Source organism: Equus quagga, chromosome 8 (genome assembly GCF_021613505.1).
Source record: "Equus quagga isolate Etosha38 chromosome 8, UCLA_HA_Equagga_1.0, whole genome shotgun sequence".
NCBI lineage: Eukaryota > Metazoa > Chordata > Mammalia > Perissodactyla > Equidae > Equus > Equus quagga.
The window spans coordinates 53,116,544-53,140,594 of record NC_060274.1 but is presented as its reverse complement, the minus strand read 5'-3'; the positions used below and the strand labels follow the sequence as shown (position 1 = coordinate 53,140,594).

Sequence of the window (24,051 nt, the reverse complement as noted above, 5' to 3'; positions counted from 1 at the left end):
GCTGTTTTCTACATAAATGGGCTCATACCATATGATAACAATATTTGGGAACTTGATTTTCAATCAACAATGTATCTGAGATTCTCGCCATATCTGCACATCTAGATCTAGTGTTTTTTTTAAAGGGCTGCTTAGATTTTCATAGTATGGGTAAAACATAGTAAATAAAGTAAAATAACTTTCAATAAAGTTAAGGAAAGCAAGTTACTTTACTTATGAGAGAATAAACTGTGTTTTTCAGTCTAGAGTATGTGAGCTTCCAAGGGTTTCAGATGTGAGAGGTTGACCTGTATTATCGTGTCCATTTCGTATAAGGAAACCATGTCTAGAGAGCATAGAGACCTAGCCCAGGTCAAACAGTTAGTAAGTGTGGTGATGTCTGGCTTATCGTTGGCAGCCCCCCATTATGCAGCAATGTGAGAATAAATATTGCTGAATTAAGGATGGTATAAAAGGATAGATTTCTGAACTAAATATATAATTATGGTAAAGCAGTATTTCTGATTGAAGGGGGAAAAAAGAACAAATAAATATCCAACAGATATTATGGAATATAGGTTGTGATTGGTATCGAAATGAAATTGAATCACAAATCCCTAAGTGACTATGACAGCATGGCAGCAACTACCCAAAATATGTGCAGATGCGTTGCTTGTATGAATTGACATTTTATTGGAAAATATATATATATAATTTATTTATAGTTAATTGACCTACATTCCTTTTGCAAGGGTTTTAACTCAACAAATTTCTACTGAAAATTGTGATGAATTCTTCTTAGTTCCTTTTGATTAATATCTGAAGACACATTTTAGAGGTCTGCAGCTCCAGAAAAAGAAGTAGCATATGCATATCCACAGTCCTTTCCCTTTTTGCGTGCTAAAAAAAATTCTGAATCTGCCAAGTTGATTCCTGCTTCTTTGCTAAGCATACCCAGGGTAATGGGTAGGAAAAAAGCAGATGCCAGGAGTACTAGATTAAATTGGAAAGGACAACGTTATTTCTGGAAGAGAAAAGTAATAAATTCATAAAGGAAGGAAAGGGAAGAAAGCTTTTAAATATTTTGAGAAAAGATAGACATTTTTGTGGGCAGATTCTGTGTAAATGAGATAAGAAGACAAGAAGGAGATTTTGCTGTACATTATGAATGGTATCTCTTTTTGCCATTTAAAAAAAGACTTTAGTAAAGATTGGTAAACTTGTTAGGATTTTGCAAATATGAAATTAAAGTGGCTAAAGAATAATTTGAAAAAACAGATTTAATTTGACAAAAGCTGTTTAGCATGCTGTATAAAGGCTACTATTAGATATACAAAATTGAATAAAACAACTGGAATAAATAAAAAAAATTAGCAAGGATAGAGATAGAAAGTATTGGGAAGAGAAATACAAACACATTACATGGTTGCTCAAGAAGACTTAAAATGAATACCAGGCTGAGAAGTGTCAGTTGGGAGTAATGATTTCTTAAAATCATTATGTCAACATGAAAGAAAGAGCGCACATGATGAAAACTGTGTTGTAAGAAAGTGAATCTTTTAGCAAGGTACAGGATAGACGAAACTGAAGAGAAATAGAAACTATATCAGAATGTATTAACATGGGACAGATGTGATTAACTAATAAAGGGTAAACTGTTTCGTACCAACATGATTAAATACTAACATTTTAAGCCAATAGATCACAGGCATATAACTGAGTTTCTGCCCTACTCTAGATTTATTCCTGTGAGAAATAGTAAATCTAAAATGAAATTTAAAATATTATATATAAAATGGAATTAGTAGTATATCCTATGTATTTTTGAATCAGATACCCCAAATATGTGGAAGTTACACACAAGAATGCCTGATCAACATGATTCGTAATATGTTAGGAATATATTTCCTATAACTTTAAGGCCATGATATTGGTATATAGAATAACCTTTGAGCCTTAGACTCAGGAAATTACACATTAGTAAAAAACTTCTTCAAACAAAATAAATAAATAAAACTTAAAAAAATTATATTATGACTAACGCATTTCATGAATTTACTAAATTCAAAGTAAGATACAAGATTAACTCATTTCATCCTCAAACAACTCTAGAAGTTAGTTCCTATTATTATCCTCATTTTAGAGAAAAGAACCCTGAAACATACGTAGGTTAAGTAACTTGCTAAAGTCATTCAGCTTCTAAGTGGCAGAGACAACATTTCAGTCCGGGAAATGTGGTGCAAGAGCTTGCACTTACCCACCACTCACCATTGCCTCACTCAGCAATTAATCCAACCTATTTCTAAAAGCCACAGCGAAGTTCATTTTTAGGGGAAAGCAATCGCTCTTCAAAGTCACAACTTTTAAAATCAATTTGATGACTTTTAAATGGAAGACTTTCATCCACACAATTATTTCTGTGCTTTCAAACAATAAAGGGGCACTTACTGTCCGTCTGCCGTATAAAACAAGGTGCTATGCCAGACCTACCACACCTTGTTCTCATATAATAATTTGTTTGAATCCTCAATATTCTTCATATATTTACATGGTGAATAAACTGAAAACTTAGTTTGCTTTAATTTTCAAAAACACTGCCTGATAATCCATAATATATTTCCTACAAACCCCAAATAACTTAAAATTCTGTTAACTTGAAAGAGATGAGAGACATGCATAATTCTTTACAAGAAATCACTTGACATATGATTTATTTTGTTTATACTGTTGACATTTGCCTCATGTGATGATATTCTGCAGGAAGTTCTTCAGTTTCTGTTTGGTAAACTTTAGAAAGTAATAAAAGAGAAGCAGTGAATTTTAAGAACTTCATAGGATCCAATTCTTATCAGATACATGTCCATTCTAACTTTATTTTGTAGCCCTCAGTGTACACAATGCAGAAATATGGCTGTTCTGGTAAGAATGACCTTGAAGTTTCTTACGTTGAAAGAAGTAAGGAAGCTATGTATTTTTCATTTACTTTCTTTCCTCTGTCTTTGTGCCTCCTGTGACCCTTTAACTTGAATACAGCAATTTCAGAGCTCAAGGAAACCTGGAGTCTGTATTTATACTGTTGACTGTAGAGATTATTTCCTTTCCTGGAGGTTGGTGGGTAATGACAGACTGCACATAAGGAAACGGAAACCTGTAGATTTTTATTATAATGTTTGGAAGAAGATAAGTTTACTTAAAACAACTTCTATTATAGTCTCTTCTTTGGCTTGCTCTTGGTCTTCAAAGATAGGATCTTACTGATTAAAATAGCATGTAAAACCTCTTTGGCTGCTTTAAAGTGACATAAACCCGAAACATTGCATCAATATAACAGCTAGAAAGGACCTTCAAGATGCTCAAGTTTGAGATGATTTCTCTTTTGGAGGTCCCAAATGCATCTGAGATTTGATGAAAGCTATGCATGTTCTCCTTGGAAAAAAGGTTTATTTGACTATAACTGCAACATTTACTTGATTGGCAGGGATTCAGGACTCCTCAGGTGCCCTACAAAGTCACTGATATGAGATTCACAACTTCTGATTTGGCCCAATGCCATTGTTTGTTTCAAAGATAATAAAAATGATTTGACAAGATGAAGATGATGACATGGGGGTGTGTGTTCAAATGACTGTATTTATCTCTCTATTTGCATACACATATGCAGTGATATATTTGCTATTTGTAATATATGTAAATTGAACTAAGTAATCCAATCTCTGTTTCCATTTTCACGTGGCTTTCTCCTCTTCTCTCTCTGTGTCACTGATAAGAGGACATTTGCCCATGGACTTAAGGTCCAGCAGAGTGATCTCGTTTTAAGATGCTTAATTATGTCTGCAAAACCTATTTTTCCAAAGCATGAAAACTCATTTTCTAATAAGATTACATCTACCTGTTTTGGGATGTGGTCGTATGTTTTGAGGGATACCATTCGATCCACTATAGTTACCATTATTGATAATGTGAAGTACAAGGCATTGGATATACCATTTCATTTAATCTTACCAAAATTCTGTGAAGTAGGTAGCAGGGTACCCCTTACAGATGAGGAACTTGAGAACCCCAGAAGTTGACTAACATTCCAGACTTCACATAGCTTAGTCAGTGGTGGAGTTCTTGGTTGGCCTATGTTTTCACTGTTCAAGGTTAAGAAGGAGAGCTCAGTTAGTTACCCAAAGTAAAACTAAACACAAAGTTCTTAAAGTCCTCTTGGACTTTGTGATTTAATAAAACAGAAAATATATGAACACAAATAGCTGAGTTACAAAATAGAAGGTACATACAGTTAAGAGAAATACATGTAAATCATTATGGCTGTTCAGAGGGAGCTGATTTACCCAAGCATTTACCAATTTGTGATGTCTTAGTACCCTAATATGATAAGGCTGATTATATATCCCTCATGTCACATTCTATCTTATTACTTTAATACTCATATGTGCAAATTTACACTGTGTTACTTAATGGGCATTCAGTCATTCACTTATTCAGCATTTATGGAGTACTGGGAAATTATGCTATACACTCAAGATGCAATGGTAAAAAAAAAAAAGAGAGAGAGAGACAAATATTGTCCCTGTCCCAATGTACATGCTAGTGGGAGAGATAGACAGCAAAGAAATGAGAAGGCAAATATACAAAATCGTTGCTAGTTTTAGTGAGTGCTATGAAAGAAATGGGAAGCTCTGTTAGAAAATAGTGGAGGGAACCCTAGTTTTGGTTGGATGGTCAGGGAAGGCCTCTCTGTGAATGGGGCATTGTTGCTGAGGTGTAAGCATCGAGAAGACTTACCCATGAGAAGATCAAAGAAAGAGCATTGCAGATGAGGGAACAGCATGTGCCAGTCACCTAAGACCAGAGACTGCTTAACATCTTCAAAGAACTGAAAACAATGATTAGTATGAGAGTGTTACATACTATGAAATAGGCAGGGGCCCGAGGATGCAGACTCCTGCACAAGATAAGGAGTGAGGATTTTTCCCAAATGTACTGGGAAAACACAGCAGGGCTTAAGCAGGGAAATAATGTCACTGAGTTCCTTTTGAAAAGATTGTTTTTGCTGTTCTATGGAGCATGAATTGGAGGGTGGCAAGAATGGAGGAGGAGGGAACAGTGAAGGGGCCTTGAAACTTAAAAATATTCTGTCCATATTCAAAGTTCACTTAAATGACGGCCTGTTTCTGATATATATGAAGAGTACACTGTACTTTTTTTGAGAAAGATTAGCCCTAAGATAACATCTGCCACTAATCCTCCTCTTTTTGCTAAGGAAGATAGACCCTGAGCTAGCATCTGTGCTCATCTTCCATCATTTTATGTGGGACGCCTATCACAGCGTGGCTTGACAGGTTGGTGATATGTCCGCATCCAGGATCTGAACCGTTAAACCCTGGGCCACTGAAGTGGAACTTAACCACTGTGCCACCAGGCTGGCTCCTACACTCTAGTTTTAAAAAAGTTTATATATATACTCAACAGTAGCATATACATATATACATATACATATATATAATTATTATAGTAATGTATCAGTATATTTATCTGATACCAATTACCTTGTACTCCATAAAGGTTAAATATATATATAATGTGAGGTAGATATGTTTGTTTTGTTGCTATGTAATAGAGAAAATTTATCTAAAAATAATTTCTTTCAAGTAAGAGATTAGATGGCAATCCTATCTCTCCAGCATCTGGCTGTCCAAATAAAAATTAATCTATCATTGAGAAATAGTGGTCATTATTTACCTGATCAGTGCTGCTGTGCAACTCTGCTCTCACCAGCCATTGTTCAACACTTGATAGAGGTGCGACAGTCTGCAGAGCAGAATGACTGCTGGTTGTCAGAACATCATCCAACCAGTGGAAAAGGGAGGTGTATTATCTTATTATCTAGGTTTTCATGTATTTGGACTTGAACAGTCTAAAAGTAGAGTTGTAATTTGTGTCTCAGGAAAACTCTAATGCAGTTAGTTTCCACTTCCATTTTTCATTATGAGTACAGACTTCTAATCATGATTTTACTTTTTAAACTGGAATTGTTCTTTCTTCCTTTTATGTATGAGAAAAATACTTGCATTTGTGACTGCAGTATAAAACCATGTTCTCTCCATGACTCAAAAGTTAAGGTTTCATGTAGAGTTATGACACCTCTTTAGACCTGCCTTAAACACATAAGTATTCTTAAGATGTATAATTCTGTTTCTTCTCACAGCACATGAAGAGAAATAATGTTGGTATTTTGCAGTTAAATGCTTTCCTCTAGTAAAAATGATGACAGGATTTCCTATTGCTAAGAAAAGTTCCCCAAACATAATCCTTGATTGGCAGTGTAGACAAAACTTCTTGTGAATGAAATTAAAAAATTGCCAATTCATTTCTACCTATACACTCTGACAGCTTGTTTCACATGGGCTTTCAGTCCATTTTATAATACTCTGACTTCAGTAGCAGTTTAATGATCAATTGGTCAGCTAATAGCTTTCATCAAATTCCAGATTTCAGTTATCACTTGCACTGATTTAAGTTATATGATGTCATATTATGCCATATGTGTTTTTAGATTTAATCTACTGGTGTTTGCAAAATTTCTTTTTCATGGTGCAAAATTCAATGCATTAAATTGAAAACATTAAAAATAGTAGTTTGAAAATTTTAGTTTAAAAATGCTATGCAGGTTAAACAAACAAACATACCCTAAGAACCAAAATAAAACAGTGTTTGTAGTTAAAAACCCAGTGGTATTATTATTCATTAGCACAGGTCCTTCAAACAAGAAAGTTGATAGAGCTCACTTCCCTTTTCTTGAAACACAGAAGTTTAAGTTACAAGCAAAATAATTCAAGGTCCATGCCTGTAAATACTGCTATGAGCAGTGCAGCAATCTGCTTCAGTTGATGTGTGTGGAACATCTAAAAAAACAGCTTGGAATCTTTAATGCTGAAATAACACACGATAGTAGGGACTTAAATTGTGTTGCAATTTTTTTTTTTAAAGATTAGCACCAGAGCTAACAACTGTTGCCAATCTTCTTTCTTCTTCTTCTTCTTCTTCTCCCCAAAGCCCCCCAGTGCATAGTTGTATATTCTTGCTGTGAGTGCCTCTAGTTGTGCTATATGAGATGCCTCCTCAGCGTTGCCTCACAATCGGTGCCATGTCCATGCCCAGGACCCGAACCGGGGAAACCCTGGGCTGCCGAAGCGGAGCCACGAATGTAACCACTCAGCCACAGGGCCAGCCCCTGTGTTGAATTTTATTTTTGAAGATATTTGAGGAGTTAGGACCTCAGCCATGCTACACATCCTTGAAAGATGCTGAATCTTGTGAAGCTGTAAGTTTTAATTCCAGTTATTGTACAGAATGACTTTATTTTGATAATTGCTTTTGAAAGTCCAGGATTATAAATTGGTTTCAGAGTAGATATATATAAGGCTTAATATATGAAACTTTAAGCTACTTAAAATTAATTTAGATTTGTTCTTAAAATCCAAACTCATCATCTAGAGAACATGAAACCTATGCAATAATGAAAATCTGATATTATCATTTTTGATATAGAATTTGACATATTAATAGGTACTAGGATCAAGAATTTTTAAAAAAACTTCTTGGCAACTGTATTTATTGAAGAAATATTCACAGCGTTTAGTGCCTCATATTTTCGTGGACCAGGAGTAAAACAAATAATATAGGACTTGCCTTCAACGCAAAAGGGAGAGGGTTATGTAAACTGATAACTATAGTTCAATGGTATAAGTACTGTAATAGAGTGGATTAAGGAAGCATACAAAAGAAATTTACTAGATTGTAAAGTTAGGGAAGGCATCCCAGAGCTGATTTGTGAACTGTTTTTGATGAAGGAGTTGGGATTAGCTCTATGAAGGAGAGTGGGGAAGTGCATTCCAGACAAGAGGAAAATCATTCAGTTAGTAAGATACAGCAAAGAAATGATCATCCTCCAAATGGAGGAAGGGCCAGTAAAGGTAAACAGGAAGGGATGCACATAATAAATAGTAAATGGTTAGAACAAACAGGAATGGATGAGAAAATGGAAATGAGGGAGCTGATTGAAAGAAAGACATCTAGAGTGACTCTACTTGATTCTATGATTTTAGCTAAAATGAAGGTGGTAGTAAGGGTGAGTTCAGTTTTGACCACATTATTTAATTTGCAGTAGAAGTGATTAGTATAAGGAGGATGAATTGAGAGCCATTAAAAAATACAGAATTTCTTGAGCAATCAAAAAATTTTCTACTTTAAAAGCAGGAAATCAAGAGATTGGAATATTCTGTGTACTTGTAATTATTCCTGTTGAGTTTTAGAAAGAATTTTGGATAAAGGGACTTAAGATATCAAGTTCCTCGTCTTACCAAAGTTGAGATTTTTGTTCTTCTTGTGAATGATTTTTTGTAATTGAGTTGGCTCATATAACTAAATTGATTGGTTGTTTAGGCACAGAGCGGCGTGTGCTTTGGTTAACTACACTGGGCAAAAGCAAGAACCTTTATCACATTCCTAAGAATGACTCACTCCGTCAGTGAGTTCATGCATTGTTAGTTTTCCAAAGCCAATTTTAACAAGCCAGGTTTATAGATTAATGTTAGCTACTTTTCCACCTAGCCAGTCTTAAATTTGCTGTGGTAAATGTGAATTAAGACAGGAAAAAAATAATTGTGGAAGTTGAAACTTGTTCTTAGAGCTTTTATTCAAATCTATATCTATCAATTAACTGAAAAATGATAGAAAACATTTTCCGTTCACTCAGGATTTCTATTAATCATGTTTTGTTTTTCCATATTTCTTAGCATATATCAATGGTTGTGTTGCTACGAATATATGTAGGAATATCTGCCAATGTTGGGTTAATTTTAATTATTAAGTTTGATTTACCGTAAACCATGTCAAAATATAGTGGACATTTATGCAACCCTAAATTCTATTTATTTGTTTGCATTGCAAATGATAGACTGATTTCTTTTCTAAAAAAAACTTTTTCTGAGATTTTTTAAATTTCAGATTTTAAATTTGAATTTGAAAATTGGTTGTAATTTTTAAAAATAATATCCAAAAATTGTTCTGCTAATGCAAAGTGAGATTATCATGCTAAAGCAATTACAATATGTAAGTATTGTATTTACATACTTTATTATATAATACAGCTTATGCATAATAAGTAGCCATAGCTTTTAGTTTTTTTAAAAAGAATCTCTGTCCTAATAGATTTAAGTGTAATTAAATAACATGTCATTCAGTCTTGAAAAGTAAAATCTAACGAAACTTCTATCCCACTCAACATACATCTGCCAATAGTTAAATTATATACTACGATAAATTGTATTATGCCTTTTAGAATCTGTCTAATAAAGCATGGCCAAACTTAGCTCTTCATATATTAAATATTATAATAAGAGTAGTTATTAATTGAATTTCTATACATTTCTGATTAATTCCAATAATGGTACTGAGTCCACAACTTCTGTGACTTTTTTTCTTCAAGGACCTGCAAAGCTCCGCAAGTCTGAAGGACGGATATTTGAATGAGCTGTCTTTTGTTATGGCTACATTTAATCAAATTTAGGCATAATACATTTCTATTCTGAAGTCATCTGCTTTTTATTATAGTGAGTCCTTCATTTTCTAGATTTTCTCCTCTTAGTTACAACTGATTCTACTGTGACACGGAGTTTGTTTTGGAATAGCTGTGAAAGAAATAAATAATCTCTACTTTCATTTTAGTAATTAGTTCTTTCATTTATTTTATGAATTGTGTGAATTTTTAAAACATTTCTCTGTATTGGCTGGCATCTTTCAGTAGTCCAAACTATGGATTATATCTTTTAGTAACTACAACAGCAAAAAAGATAATTTTTATGCATAGCATAGTAATCTTACACAATATAGCCATAAAACCAAATTAAATATCAGAAACCTAAGAAAAGTCCTTGGGGTGGAGGGGGAGTATATGTGAAACATATTTATTATTTCATTGCAGTATTTTCTTATCAGAAAGCTGTCACAGTCATAATTGGATGCAAACAGTACTCTTTCACAAAAACTTGGTAGAAATTGAGGTAATGTACTTTGTCTTCCATGTGCCAAAATTATGTTAATATTTACATATTTTTCAAATTCTGGCAGCTATTTACATTACATATGTTTCTCAGAATCAATGTATTTTAGGTTTCTATATTTAAAAATTTAAAACGGTAGGGGCTGGCCCAGTGGCATAGTGATTAAGTTCACACACTCCACTTCAGTGGCCCAGGGTCTGCAGGCTCAGATCCCAGGTGCGGACCTATGCATCGCTTCTCAAACCATGCTGTGGCAGGCATCCACATATGAAACAGAAGAAGATGGGCCCAGGTGTTAGCTCAGGGCCCATCTTCCTCGCAAAAAAATAGGAGCATTGACAGAGTATGTTAGCCAATCTTCTTCACCAAAAAAACAAAATGATGATAGTAGTAATAAATAAAAAAAATTGTCAGTGTCAAATTTGAGATAAAATTTTATATGGAGACATTTTTGCTATTCCTTATGGTTTGTTAAAATATAAATACTATAATATTATTTATACTTGTGATAAACGTGACAACATAAAATATTATGTTATTTCCAAACCCCTGAATTGACATATATTTCTTTTGACTTTTTTATAATGAAAAAGAATCACTCTACATTTTCTATCCTAGAACAAATTTTTCTCTATTCTTGCTTTAAAACCTCTATCATCAATCACATACTTCACCTAGAATTAAAATGAGTGGATAATCTGTCAGCACTTTCTTTGTTCTTTGTTTCAATTTCATCTAATTTGTATATATTAGAGAATTATTGGGATTAACTCACTCAGGCAAAGCATTACATAGCTATATATCACATATATATCTCATATATGTCATATATCTCATATATATCTCCTACATATTATATATATCTCATATGTAGATCTCATATATATCTCATACATATATGTCATATATATAGTGATTTCCCCTACCTGTAAAATAAATGCAGTCCTGATTAAATGGCTACTTTCATATGTTAAGTGACTTCTGCAACTACCAGGATATGTCTTGGACATTGCATTATCCCCTAGTATCTTAAGAGTAACATCTTGAGTCTTGGCAAGTCACTGACATCCTATTGTTCAAACTCTCACTTAAGTTAAAATAGTAATGAATATGGAAAATAGAAACTATACAACAAAAGGCTACTATACAACGTATGGTTTTTAAAACTTTCTTCAAAGTTTTGCTCCCATTGGACAAAAGGAGCTGTATATTCTTCTGATGCCTATTAATTTATTCTTTATCCTTCAATTTTCTTGAGTAAACTATGTCTCCACTCACTTGTTAGAGACTAAGGGAAGGGTAGTACCATCATCTGTCTACCTACCTACTTACCTACCTATCTATCTATCTAATCTGCCGTTCATGTATATCTATCATTATGTGTTGATATGTGTGTTTATATATAAATTTTCATATAATTATTTTTAAATTTAGATCTACCTCTTTGATGGTTTGAATAGCGATAGGTGGATGATACAAATAAGTGAGGTGAATATAAAACAGATTGCATAAGTGAGAACTTGTTAAATCTCATTTATAGATCTCAAAATGATATAAAACAACATAACTATCATGGAAATTATTTGGAATTTGAGCTAATGATAATGACAATTATAGATCAGTCATGTTCTTTCAGCCTAATGCGTTTTACACATTCATCTGGGATATTGAAAAACACACACTTGTATGGCTAATTTACTTACAGAAATTCTAATTAATTAGAAACTCCTTGGTACATTTTAGCCATTTCACAATTACCAATCCTGTGATATTTTCCTCTTCTTTCTTAGGAACAGAACCCCAGTTTTTGGCTGGGCTTAATGCTGTCTATTTTAAAGCCTACATTTCCCATCCTCCCTTATAGTTTATATACTATTTACTCAATATTTGCATATGTCTGAAATTTTCTAATAAGAGCTTGAAAATGTTAATCATTGTGACTCAGCAGATAGACAAGCTTCTACAGAGTACTCAGGTAAATTAAAGAATGAATAAGCAAGATATCTAGCAAATGCAAATGAAAAATTTAAATTATTTTAATAAGATGCTGGCTATGAGAAACAAACTTTTAGGTATCATTTGTATAATAATTCTTATAATTAAATTTACTTTTTTGCATCTTTCCTATAGACCTATATCCCAATATATATTCTGGTACATATTCTTTGATAGTAACGTGACATTTACTTGAAGCTCTCTTTTCTTTGTGAACTAATAACACTGAATTTGTTGTTTGAAGACTTGAAGCTATGCAATGGAATACTTAACCACTCAAGAGCTTGACTGTAAGAATAAACCTTTCTTCATAGTGCTGTAAATAGATGAATTTATCTCATTGTTTATAGTTTTGATGAAATTATACTCTGAAGGTCATACATGTATTCTTGTACTTCCATTTAGCATTTATAAATTGGTATTTTCCTGAACAAACACAAAGAAAAATGTAAAAATAGCTCTTTTTCCAATTATTCAAAGGGCAGGAAAATCAAATAAAAGAGATAGTATCTATCTTTGGTACTCATAAAGGGACCCAGCAGCTCGCAATAACATTTACTTATCACTGACAGCCCACTCTGTTGCAGCTGTTCCAGATAATGATGAGCCCAAGGGCTGACATAAAAATATAAGGAACCAAATAGTTTTGCTTGAGAAATTTGTATCTTAAAAATCAAAAAGAATAGAAAACTTAAATATGAATAAAATGTCAGGCACATTGAAAATGACTCTTGATAAATCCTTTTGAATTTATAGTAGAACCAAATAAAACCTGTATCCAATAGTGTATGTAAAGTAAAATTACTCAATAATATCTATATTATCAAATATTAATAAAAATTATTGCTTTTTACTTTGTCTTTAAAAGATATTGTACTGAAGATATCACAGTCCATGTAATATAATGCCAGGTCTGATCTTTGGTTTGATTCTGTCTTGTAAGCAGGTGATAACACTGTGACCTGCTTCTATCTGAAGAACAATTTTAGGATATTTTGTCCCTCCTGCCACTCTCCTCCAACCAGGGCTAGGTAGGTAGAAGTGTGCTGTTATTTCCAGCTTTTTCAGCAAGGCTGTCTTTCAGAGTAAAAACACATCTTATAATGAATCAGACCTATTAAACTAATGCTCATTTCAAAGGGAAATGAAATGGTAACTTATTCTGAAGCCAACAACTAAAATGAACCAATAAGTGGAGAAATAAATAAATAAGTTTATCTTGCTTTTCTCCTCAGCAAGAGTTACTGTTCCCCATTTCTGTTTACTGTTCCCTCTATCAGTTAGCTTTTGCTGTGTATAAACTATCCCAAAACTTAGTGACTTAAAACATTCGGGTTCTTTATTCATGGTTCTGTGGTTGGAATGGGCAATACTTCTGGTCTGTGATAGCTTGACTGATCTCTACTGGGTCCTCTCACGTGTCTGTGGTTAGAATGGCCTCACACACGTCTGGCTGTTGGCAGATGGTTGGCTAGTGGACTTTTGGCTGAAGCTCCTTACTTCTCCACATGGCCCCTCATTCTCCAGCAGGTTAGCACAGGCTTGTTCACTTAGTGGTCTAAGGTTTGTAAGCACAGTAACAGAGAGGAAGTCTCAGTAGGTAAACACTGTTGGAATCACTGCTAGGATAGTGTTGGCTTTTATCCCATTGGACAAAGAAAATCACATGTCTCAAGATAGGTTTATGAGGGTGAGGATTACCCAAAGATACAGATACAGGGAAGGGAGTTATCATGGCCATTTGCAAGCCATCTACCTCACTCTCTTTTTTAACTTCTATTTTTTCCTTTTCTTCTCTTTTCCTCAGAGCATGGCCTCTCTTTCTTATTGTATGTATTATAATCTGTGTGGTCTTTTTCATCATAGAGATTTCTCTCCCATGGCCCTATGCCTTTCCATTTTCTTCTACTCTATCTCTCTTGTCCTAAGGGAGAAAAAATCAATTCAATTTTATTTTCTGCCTTCTAGTAAAGTAAAAGTTTTTGACTAGAAAAACAGAATTATTTCACTTTTTATAGCTTTATTCTTAAATTCTAAATAGTGCTGGGAACAAACTTGAGATGTCCTTTGGTCAGAGAGGCCAGAGTGATGAACATACTACACTAAGATTTTTTTAATACAAGTCCCTGAGGATTTGATTTGCATTTCTGTTTAGTAAAGAACAGGGAGGAGAAGTCAAGGTTAATATTTGAACATCAAGCTGCAGTCTTAGTACTTACATATAAAAGCATTGAGCATTGATCAGAGGAAGGAGGGCCTGTAGCTCTAAAATTTACAATCTTAGTCCATTTTAAGGTCTTACTCAGAACTTTAAAATTCCTTTTTGTTTTTGCAGGCTTCCCGGAAACAGTAATAAAACTGATTAGAGCTATTTAAAAAATTATTTTATTCCATAAAATGCTAAAGTAAGCATTATTATGCAAGATTAAAATATTTCTCTGATAAAAATAAGAAGCCTAGAAGAATGGAGGATCCAATATATAATTAAGCGACTATTTTTCTTATTGTCTCCAAAGTTAAAAAGTATACTATGAATGTATACATTTCTCTATTTATGATGAACTAGTTACCTTAAATAGGTAAAGTAAGGCAGCGAAAACAATGGATATTAAATAAGTTGAACTCCCTAATTTTGAAGGTTATATTTAAGTGCAAAGGTCAAAGAAAGTTACAAACATAAGCTTATTATTTATTCTTAAGTCAAAATGTCTTTGTCCTCCTCTTATTTTTATTTTTATTTTTTGAGGAAGATTAGCCCTGAGCTAACATCTGCTGCCAATCCTCCTCTTTTTGCTGAGGACAATGGGCCCTGAGCTAACATTCCTGCCCATCTTCCTCTATTTCATACATGGAACCTGGGCCGCTAAAGTGGAATGTGCAAACTTAACTGCTATGCCAACTGGCTGGCCCTGTCCTCCTCTTATTTTTATAACTGACCAGACAATTTCAGAACAGTGATAGCAACAAACTAGATTTTCCCCCTCTTTTCCCAGAATGTCAGTTTTTGCCAGAACACGTCAGTTTTTCCTATGACAAAATTTGTCTTAAGACAAATTGGTTATTGAGAATGAGATGTTAACTTGCCCAATATTAAATAGCTATAAAGTGTTGGACCCCAAATTAGAAAAGTTCAAAGTTATTGTGCTTAATTTTTTCTCTGATGATTTATTTCTTGGATTGAGACTTAAGATTGCCATAAACAAATTTTTAGGCAAGGATTATATGTACGTAGCTATCAATATGCTGGAAAACCAAGAAAATATATAAAGAGATATTGATGGAATGGGGGGAGTGGTTTTTCAAAAAATCTTAGAATTTAGAAAAGATAAATATGTTAGGCAATAATCAACACTGCCAACATAGATGAGGGAATGGTCATTAAGGCATAATGGAATGAGATGATCTTGGACCTTCAGGCTAAAAACAAGCCAGTATTTCACGGCTCTTGAAGGGAGAAAAAGCCAATATCACATTAGGTCATATTAAAACTTGTTTAGGGCCTGGCCCCGTGGCCAGGTGGTTAAGTTCTCACACTCTGCTTTGGCGGCCCAGGGGTTCACCCGTTTGGATCCTGGGCGTGAACATGGCACTGCTGATGTGGTGTCCCACACAGCACAACCAGAGGCACTCACAACCATAATATACAACTGTATACCAGGGGGCTTTGGGGAGAAGAAGAAAACAAAAAGAAGAAGATTGGCAACAAATGTTAGCTCTGGTGCCAATCTTCAGGAAAAAAAAACTTGTTTAAGACGATGGGGCCAAGAGTCAAAATATGTGAAGTGCACTGAAACAGCAATATCACATATGAAATAGAATTCAAATAAAAATGTGAGAAAGTCCAAAGAAGGATCGATCATTGATTGCACGGTTGCAAATATAGTATATGAGAAAAGGTTAAATGAGTTAGATGTCTTTAGAGAAGAAGAATGAAAACATGGGGTAAGTAAGGAAGTATATAAATCATATATGACTTTAAGGTGAGTCCATAAAACTAAAGGATGGTAAGATTTAAAATTCTATGAAAAAGACGTTTTAAAAGAAATAAGAATGTGAAGAAGCTATTTTGTGGGGGCAAAGGAGGAACTTCTTTACTCTCAATATGATAAAATACAAGAAGAATTCCAAGGAAATCATAGAATTTCCCCCTGGAAAGTGAGAAAAACATTGACAGCTGTTTGTTTTGTTTAGATATTCTGTAGCCTTTAGGCGAGGAAGCTGGAACAGAAATACTCTCAGGGTCTTTTCCACAAAACCAATGTGAAAGTTTGGATATCAAATATATATTCTGGATACTCATATACAAATTGATAATGAATCGCAACACATTAAATCTTCTTGCATTTGCATGCATTTCCCAGAAAATATTTTGAGTTCATAATAATTTCTAAGCATATTATTATTTTCTTTTTTAAAAATTATTTTTTTGGCCAACCACATAATTGTCATCGTTCTATTACATCATTCCTGCAAACATATATCGAACAACAAATCTGAGTTTAATACTGAGTCTGGTGCCACAGCTGTAGTAGTTAAAAGGACGGACAATTCCCACCTCAGGGAGTGGACAGTTGATTGGGGGAAAGAGGGCTGCATAAGCGATTAATTTAACAATTGTTAAACAGCAATTGTGACTAAAGAACAAAAAAATTTAATAAAAACATTTTAGTAAAACTGAGAGTGATATATTGATGGAAAACTTTCTAAAATATTCTAAGGAAAGTACATTGTGGACAACACTCACCCAGAAAGACCTGGACATAGCATTCCAGGAATGCAATTTTGTGAATGAGTTTTTTCTGTAACGCTTTTTTTTTTTTTTTTGACTCCTTGCAATATAGTTTTCCCCCAAATTATGGCTCTTTAAAAAAGAACAGTTTTATTTGCAAAATATATTTTGAGAAGCTATATAAAGCAATCACATTTTAGAGAAAGTGAGTTCATTGCCCACTGAGACGTAATATTTTAATCTTGTATTTCATTGTGTTTCCAAGACTGGTTTCTATATAGAATTCTAGGAAGTTTGACAGCTGTTATTTGGAACTCTTCATACTTGATGGATTGGACTGGTTAAAACATAAAGGAAGGAAATGGTCAATCTAGTTGAATTGTTGTCATCTTAAATTTAAAGTTGACTGATTATCTTTCTCTTTTTGGTGAGCTGAATTTTAGGCACCATTCTAGACAGATACCAAATAGGAGGTGAATAATAGCTTTGACTCCTGTGGGCAAGAGGAAGAATCACATGAAAGAATCTTGTTGAACTTAGAGAAAGGAAGACTAAATGGGGATGGGAAAATCATTTTAAACAGTTATGTATTTATATTTTCATGTAACTCAAGAATTGAGAAAAATTAAATGGAGAACCCATGGAAGTTATTATGAAGCAGATAGAATAAAGGTAGGCTGACATATTTGGACTGAAGGCACAGAGCAGTGATTCTCAACCTTGGCATGCACCAGAACATTGTTAAAACCCAGAGTGCGGGGCACCACTGCTGTTTCTGATTAGGTAGGTCTGTGGTAGGACCTAAACTGTGCATTTCTAATAAATTCCCAGATGCTGCTGCTGCTGTGGGTCTGGGCATCACACTCTGAGACCCACTGGCATAGAGTATGTCTGGTTAAGCGTTTGAGTAAAAAAGTCATCAAAACAACAAAGACAAAAATAGTAAAAATAGTAGTGACAGAGGCAAAACAATGGCAAAAGGAAAAGCTGCAGGCAAAATGTACTAGGGATTTATTTCCTAGTCACAGAAAAGCTATCCCTTCCACAGTCCTGCTGCCTTTAAATGGCTGTGTCCTGTTACAAGTAATAATCATGACACTGTAATCTCCATGAGGCCAGGGACTTCACCTATTTTGTTCATCTCTGTATCTATAATGTGGTCCCTAATTACACAGTTTACTCAATCCACAGGCTGTCTAAGGACCAGATTCTGACTCTCAGAAATCTGAACTGAGATGCATAGAGGATGCCCGCCCACTGTGGGCACTGGAGTTGTGAAGTGAACGGATTCCACCAAAATCAAGAGAAAGTGGAAAGCTCCAGTAAACAAGGAAATCAGCAGGTAGAGGGGAGAACAGAGCTGAGAAGGGGTAACACTGTCCTTGAGAGCAGCAGCTCTCTTTCATATGACTTTTCTTTGCCCCTAAAATTAGCTCTATTTTGTTTCCTATTCTTAGATTCTTATAAGATTTTCTAATATCTATATAATAACTCTCCCTCTTTGGGGAGATAGGTTGGACATGTCTGCCTCATGCTACCGAGAAGTTCATGCTGTGACCTAAGGGCTTATTTCCCTGGAATCAGTCACAAATAATAGCCACTTCTAAAGGTTGCAGAAGGGAGTTTTGTCAGCTGAAGCCAAATTCCCTTTGCGACAGATGCACTGGGTTCTCTAAGGAAGATCTTCTGGGATAGGATGTGCTGTTTGAACTGTCAGTGTTTGTCTAATCTTAAGGAATAGTTTGGGCAGAATATGTCTTTCTAAGACAGCGCTACTGCTATAGTCGTCCTTTTATACACTCAACTGAAAAAGGAGATTCTAGAAACCCCACTCTGGCTGCCGATACCTGCAGCTTTGGATGTGTACCTGGGATTCTGAATGCTTCTTGGCAGGAGCCAGAACTAGGAGGGAAAATATGCTGACACTCCCAAAGCCAACTGCATTGTAGAAATGCAGTTTATAGTCAGTGTTTGGAAAAACCAGGCCCTTTTCATTAAACTCCCAACCAAAGAAATCACAACAAATGAAACCAAATGTAACCAAGAAATTAATCTCGAAAATAAAAGTTTCAACTTTAAATTAAGGTTAAGAAAACTCTGTGGCTTTAGATTGTTCTTTTAAAAACATGCTTTTCAAATATTTCTTTTAAAAAATTTTCATCTCAACTATGCATATTCAATTCTAAGTATAGTGCTGAATGTCAGACTGATGAATTATGAATAATATGCTTGGTTATTTTTTGGCATTGTATTTTTCATACTGTGTCCATAGGAGTCTGACGAAACTCCTACATGGATTACATGCCCCCTCCCCATCAGAGTTCCAACTCAATCGAGTAAGCTTAGTGGGAATTTTGTGTATGATTTTCTTTCAAGAGTAGTTCTGTGGCTAAAAACTGTTAGAAAATTCAATCCTTGGATATTACTTAGTATCCTTCCCCACTTATCTAAACAAAAATGTCTACTTTTTTCAATTTTGTTTACTGTAAAATCAGTGATGCTATGTACATGAGCATTAGGATGTCAGAAAATACCATTTTTGTTAGCATATTGATGGAATATCCCAAATGAATAAATTAATTTTTAAAATCAGTTTGTCATTATGCAGCTACAGGTAAGATTGACATACAGTTTCCAGAGTGGATTGAAAATGCTATCAGCTAGTTACTGTGAGAGCTCATGAGACTATGTAACATGGCACTCTTGCAAAGGGGATATGCTTTAAAAAAGCAGCTTAATTTAAAGCATAAATTGATTCCTTGAGGGTGTTAAGAATGAAGCTGCCTACCAGAGGGAAGAATATGATCAGGGATTAGGAGGCAGGCAAGACTGAAAAACAGGAAAGAGAAAATTCAAGTATGTGCAAAACCCTGAAAATTCTATTGTGAAATTATGTTTGAAGCTCAACAGGGAGATAGGAAGTGATAATTCTAAGGGAATCAGAAGAGAACCCCATGGGAAATATTTTATCATAAATGAAGAATAGAGGAATGAACAATTCTTCCTTTGAATAAACTCCTAGTTTATTTTGTGGAAGTTTAAAACTCACTTAAAATGCATTGTTGTTTTGGAGATCAAGGTGAGTTCTCACATCTGTCATGTTGAAAAAGTGTCACTAATTCTCAATTTATCCTATATTTTCACACTGCAAGCTTGTACACAGTCTGATAAATACAGATTCCTTGCTGATTTTCTGAGTTGTATGAGAATGTCTGTACTTTCTTAGCACAATTAATGAATGCAATAAAAGGACACTAAAATTGCCATATCATATATAATAATTCCTTTAGGATTTCTAGTAAATTCCAGTAAATTAAATCATAGTTTATCATGTGTCTTTATTCCATTGTTTTGAAACTATGGTTTGGAAAGCAGTATTATAAAACTGACAAGATTAGTTTACCCCAAACCATATGTTTGAAAGTCTGTTGCCCACTTCAAAAAAGATTAGTGTAAAAGTTAAAAGGATATCATTGGAACAAAAAGTTATGCTCAAAGTAGTCTTCTTAAAAATTTTTTCTTAATGTGCAAATTCCATTGGTATATAGATAATACAATTTATTAAAAATGGGTAGAAATTTTAAAGAATAATTTTTTAAAAGTTAAAGTCTTGACTCATAAATATTAAATGAACATGTGTCAAAGGTTAATTTAACTCATTATTAAAGAGAGAGCTAGTAAGATGTTATAATCAGTTAAAAGGAGAATTGTAAGAACCACACATATATAAGGAATAGGGAATTTTGAAATGAATTTACAAATAGATGCAAAAATATATCTATCCACAAGACCATAGTCAATCGCATACCATCACACACAATAAATGTGCATTTCTAGGGACAAGAATCACTTGGATTATTATCAGCTTTCAGCATGAAAGGCAATTAGGTGAGCTAGACAAGACACCACAATTTTTCCCCTGTTTTAAAAGTATTATTTCTTGACAGCAATAATACTGAGAATATTAAAAACAAATATAGATATAACTAAACTATTGAGACTGCATTTCCATTAATGATTGCTTTTTATCTTGGCACAATGCTACAGCATATATATATATATATATATATATATATATATATATATATATATATTCTTTCAATTTTCTCAATACCATTGGGAAAGGTATCATTTTATAGAAGAGGAAACCAAGGCTCAAGAAGATAACTTTCCTGAAGGACCACGGTTGGCAACTGTCCCAATGAGGATTTGGACTTGTTATCTTGCTCCTGGTCCAATATTCTTTTTGCTACATCAAAATTGATATAGTCAAAGAAAAGCATTAATTATTGGTGCTTTATTTATGATTATTAAAAACCTAAAGGGCCTTTAATAATCAACTAATCATGTAGCTGGTTAAATTTATACTTTATTCAAAACCTGCGAGCTGAAATAAGGTAGAATAACCATGACTTTCAATTGGTGAGCTAACCGAAGTTAACAATTCAAGGAAAGCAAAAAAGAGAGCCAGATCAGAAGCTTATATTTATGTTGTATTTCTTTTTTATATTAAAGAAAATGTTCTGCATTTGTTGAAAGTTTGATTTTTGTAGTGACATGACACATTATTAGTCATTTCTAATACTAAAAATAAGAGTTTTAATCTTGCACTTTTAGGATGCTAAAATGGAAGGATTATTATTTCATTTTATTGTGGTTTGTCATTGTAGCCTTGACTCTCAACCATGATTCTCAACCAAATGTATTAAAATATTTAGTTCAGTCCTGAAATATAACCATAATTTAAGAGACACATCTGGAAGACATCTCTGCTAATATTAGTGGCTCTATTATTTTCTTCCTGCTTCATAATTTGACAACTGCACTTTTTGAAAAGTGGATAAGTGTATATTTTTATAACTTTCTATCCCTCCCCAAATGCCACATTTTACATTTTAAAGGAAAATTACTAAATAAATGTTCTTTAAACAATTTTATATTTGTCTTTTGAAACCAAATACCAGTAGCATAGAAGACTGCAAAAAAATTATTCAGTAAAATCTTGGTACCAGTCCCTATAAATTAAAACAATATGGAAAATATGCTGTTTAGAAAAATCAAGGCTGATATTTTTTACATACATTATTAGCTGAATTATTACTCATGGTGGAATGGGACACCTTTGGTGATGTTCTAGTCAGAGTTTTCCAAGAAACAGAACCAATAAGATATATACAGATAGAGAGAAAGAGATTTATTATAAGCAATTGGCTCATGGCATTATGGAGACTGGGGAGTCTCAAGATCTACCAACAGCTGGCAAGCTTTTGACTCAGAAGAGTGATGGTATAGTTCCAGTCCAAAAATCAGTAGGCTTGAGACCCAAGAAGAGCCAATTTTTCAGTTCAAGTCCAAGGCAGGAAAAGACTAATGTTCCAGCTCATGCAGTCAGGCAGGTGGAGTTCCCTCTTACTCAGCGTATTTATTCTATTCTGATCTTCAATTGATTAGATGAGGCCCACACACATTAGGGAGGGCAACATGCTTTACTTAGTCTACAGATTCGGATGTTAATCTCATCCAGAAATACCTTCACAGACACACCTAGACTAATGTTTGACCAATTATCTGGGCATCCCATGGCCCAGGCAAGTTGACACATAAAATTAACCATCATGATACCTTCAAATCTTTGCCTTTTTTTTAATGGCTCTATTTATCTCAAGGCTTTCCTCCACCATTTGTTAAAATTGTTTACTATACATTACATCTACTTTTCCAGATTAAGTTACAAATATTATGAAAGCGATTACTAGGAATATATTTTAATTAGCAAGTTAAATGGAGAACTTAATTGGACAAGGACATCAATTTTCTTCTATAACTTGGGTACACAGAAAAATGTTTATTCCTCTAAGCCATGTTCATGTAGGAAAGACATGTTACTAGGTTTAACAACCTTGGGTGTATGTGCAAATGAGAAGCTCATTATTTCAGAAGCATATTGTGTAAATTTTGAATAAAATGATAATGCCTTATTCCTGGAGATAAAACTAGAGTTTGCCTCACCCCAGCCTCCCAGAATAATTCTTGGCTGGAGAAGATGAGGAATAGAGGAGTGTACATTTAATCAGTTAACCATTATGCTAAAGACATGCAAGCTACTGGCCATAATAATTTCATTCTTCAGACGAATGGGAGGAAATAGGAATATATTCCTTTTCTTTGTGCAATTGTTAGCATCTTTGCTGACATAAAGTGTAAAACTTAACTCATTGTTTTAATTTATAGAAATTTGTAAAAGGATTTTCTTGAATGATTTGTCAAGTATTAACTGTTTGTTTAAAATAACTATATCTCTTGAGAGTTCTTTGATAACTGGTATTTATGATAATTAATGAAGACTAATATTTTTAAATTGGAAATAATAATGATTATTGAAATGTTTATTATGTGAATTAGGTAGAATTAATTTAAATTTTTTCCCATAATAGGAACATTGATTAAAATAAAATCTTATTTTAATGTGCTTTGTTAATTGATTGATTAAAATATATTAATATAAACTATTAATACCTATATTTAAAAATGTATCAAAGTGATTGTTTTGATTTTATGGCCTAGTTGTAGATTAATATAAATTACTTATCTTTTGCCTGCCCACTGAAAAATTAGGTAAGGTTCATTTTAATTCAAATGCATCTAATTGAAGAAAGATTATAAATATAATTATTACATAAATTTAGTAATAAAAAACAAATTCACTTTCAAGTAAAATGTGTTGACATAAGACTGTACTGCTCTTTAATATATATTCCTTACTTTTATTTAGCAATCTTTAAACTTTGTAAACTAATTCATAAATCAAATCTATCTTGAGATCCCCCAGTGATATGCTATGTCATTATTGTGTGCCTGCTATTTGTACCTACAAATACCTCTGATACTGAACCTCTTAATCTCAGGTCTGTGCCTACTGTGCGGTAAGACAATCACTGAGACACCAGTGCTTGGAGGTAGAGAAATGTTTATTCGAATTGGCAAAATGAGAAGGTGGGACACTACGTTCTCTCAGATCTGCCTTAACAAAGAAAGAATGCAGGGAGTCTTTTAGGACTAAGGGGCTTGGGAGGTGGGGTTTTAGGGAAACAAAGGGGAAGTCCATGTTTCTTTCACTTCAGATAAGACCTTGAGCAACTAGACTTCTTGGTGCCAGGGGTAGCTGGGGTTGGGTCATCTGGTGGGCATATCTTCCTTAAATGCATTCTTTTTCTTCTGGAAAACAAGCTCATAAATCCTTGTGATCACTGAGTGACCCATCTGACTAAATAAGAAAACAGC

General features: G+C 33.8%; 1 protein-coding gene across 3 annotated transcripts in view; it reads left to right on the top strand.

Annotated features, from left to right (window-relative positions):
* The window catches only part of SEMA3E (semaphorin 3E), a 260,812-nt gene that overhangs the window by 40,605 nt on the left and 196,156 nt on the right, over positions 1–24,051 (top strand). The window contains exon 1 of one of the 3 annotated variants that reach the window (XM_046668803.1): positions 7,203–7,306. The exons of the other annotated variants lie outside the window; for them this stretch is intronic. The gene's annotated coding sequence lies outside the window, so the exon portion shown is untranslated. Of the gene's footprint in view, positions 1–7,202; positions 7,307–24,051 lie in introns of those variants that run through there. 3 annotated transcript variants of the gene reach the window in all.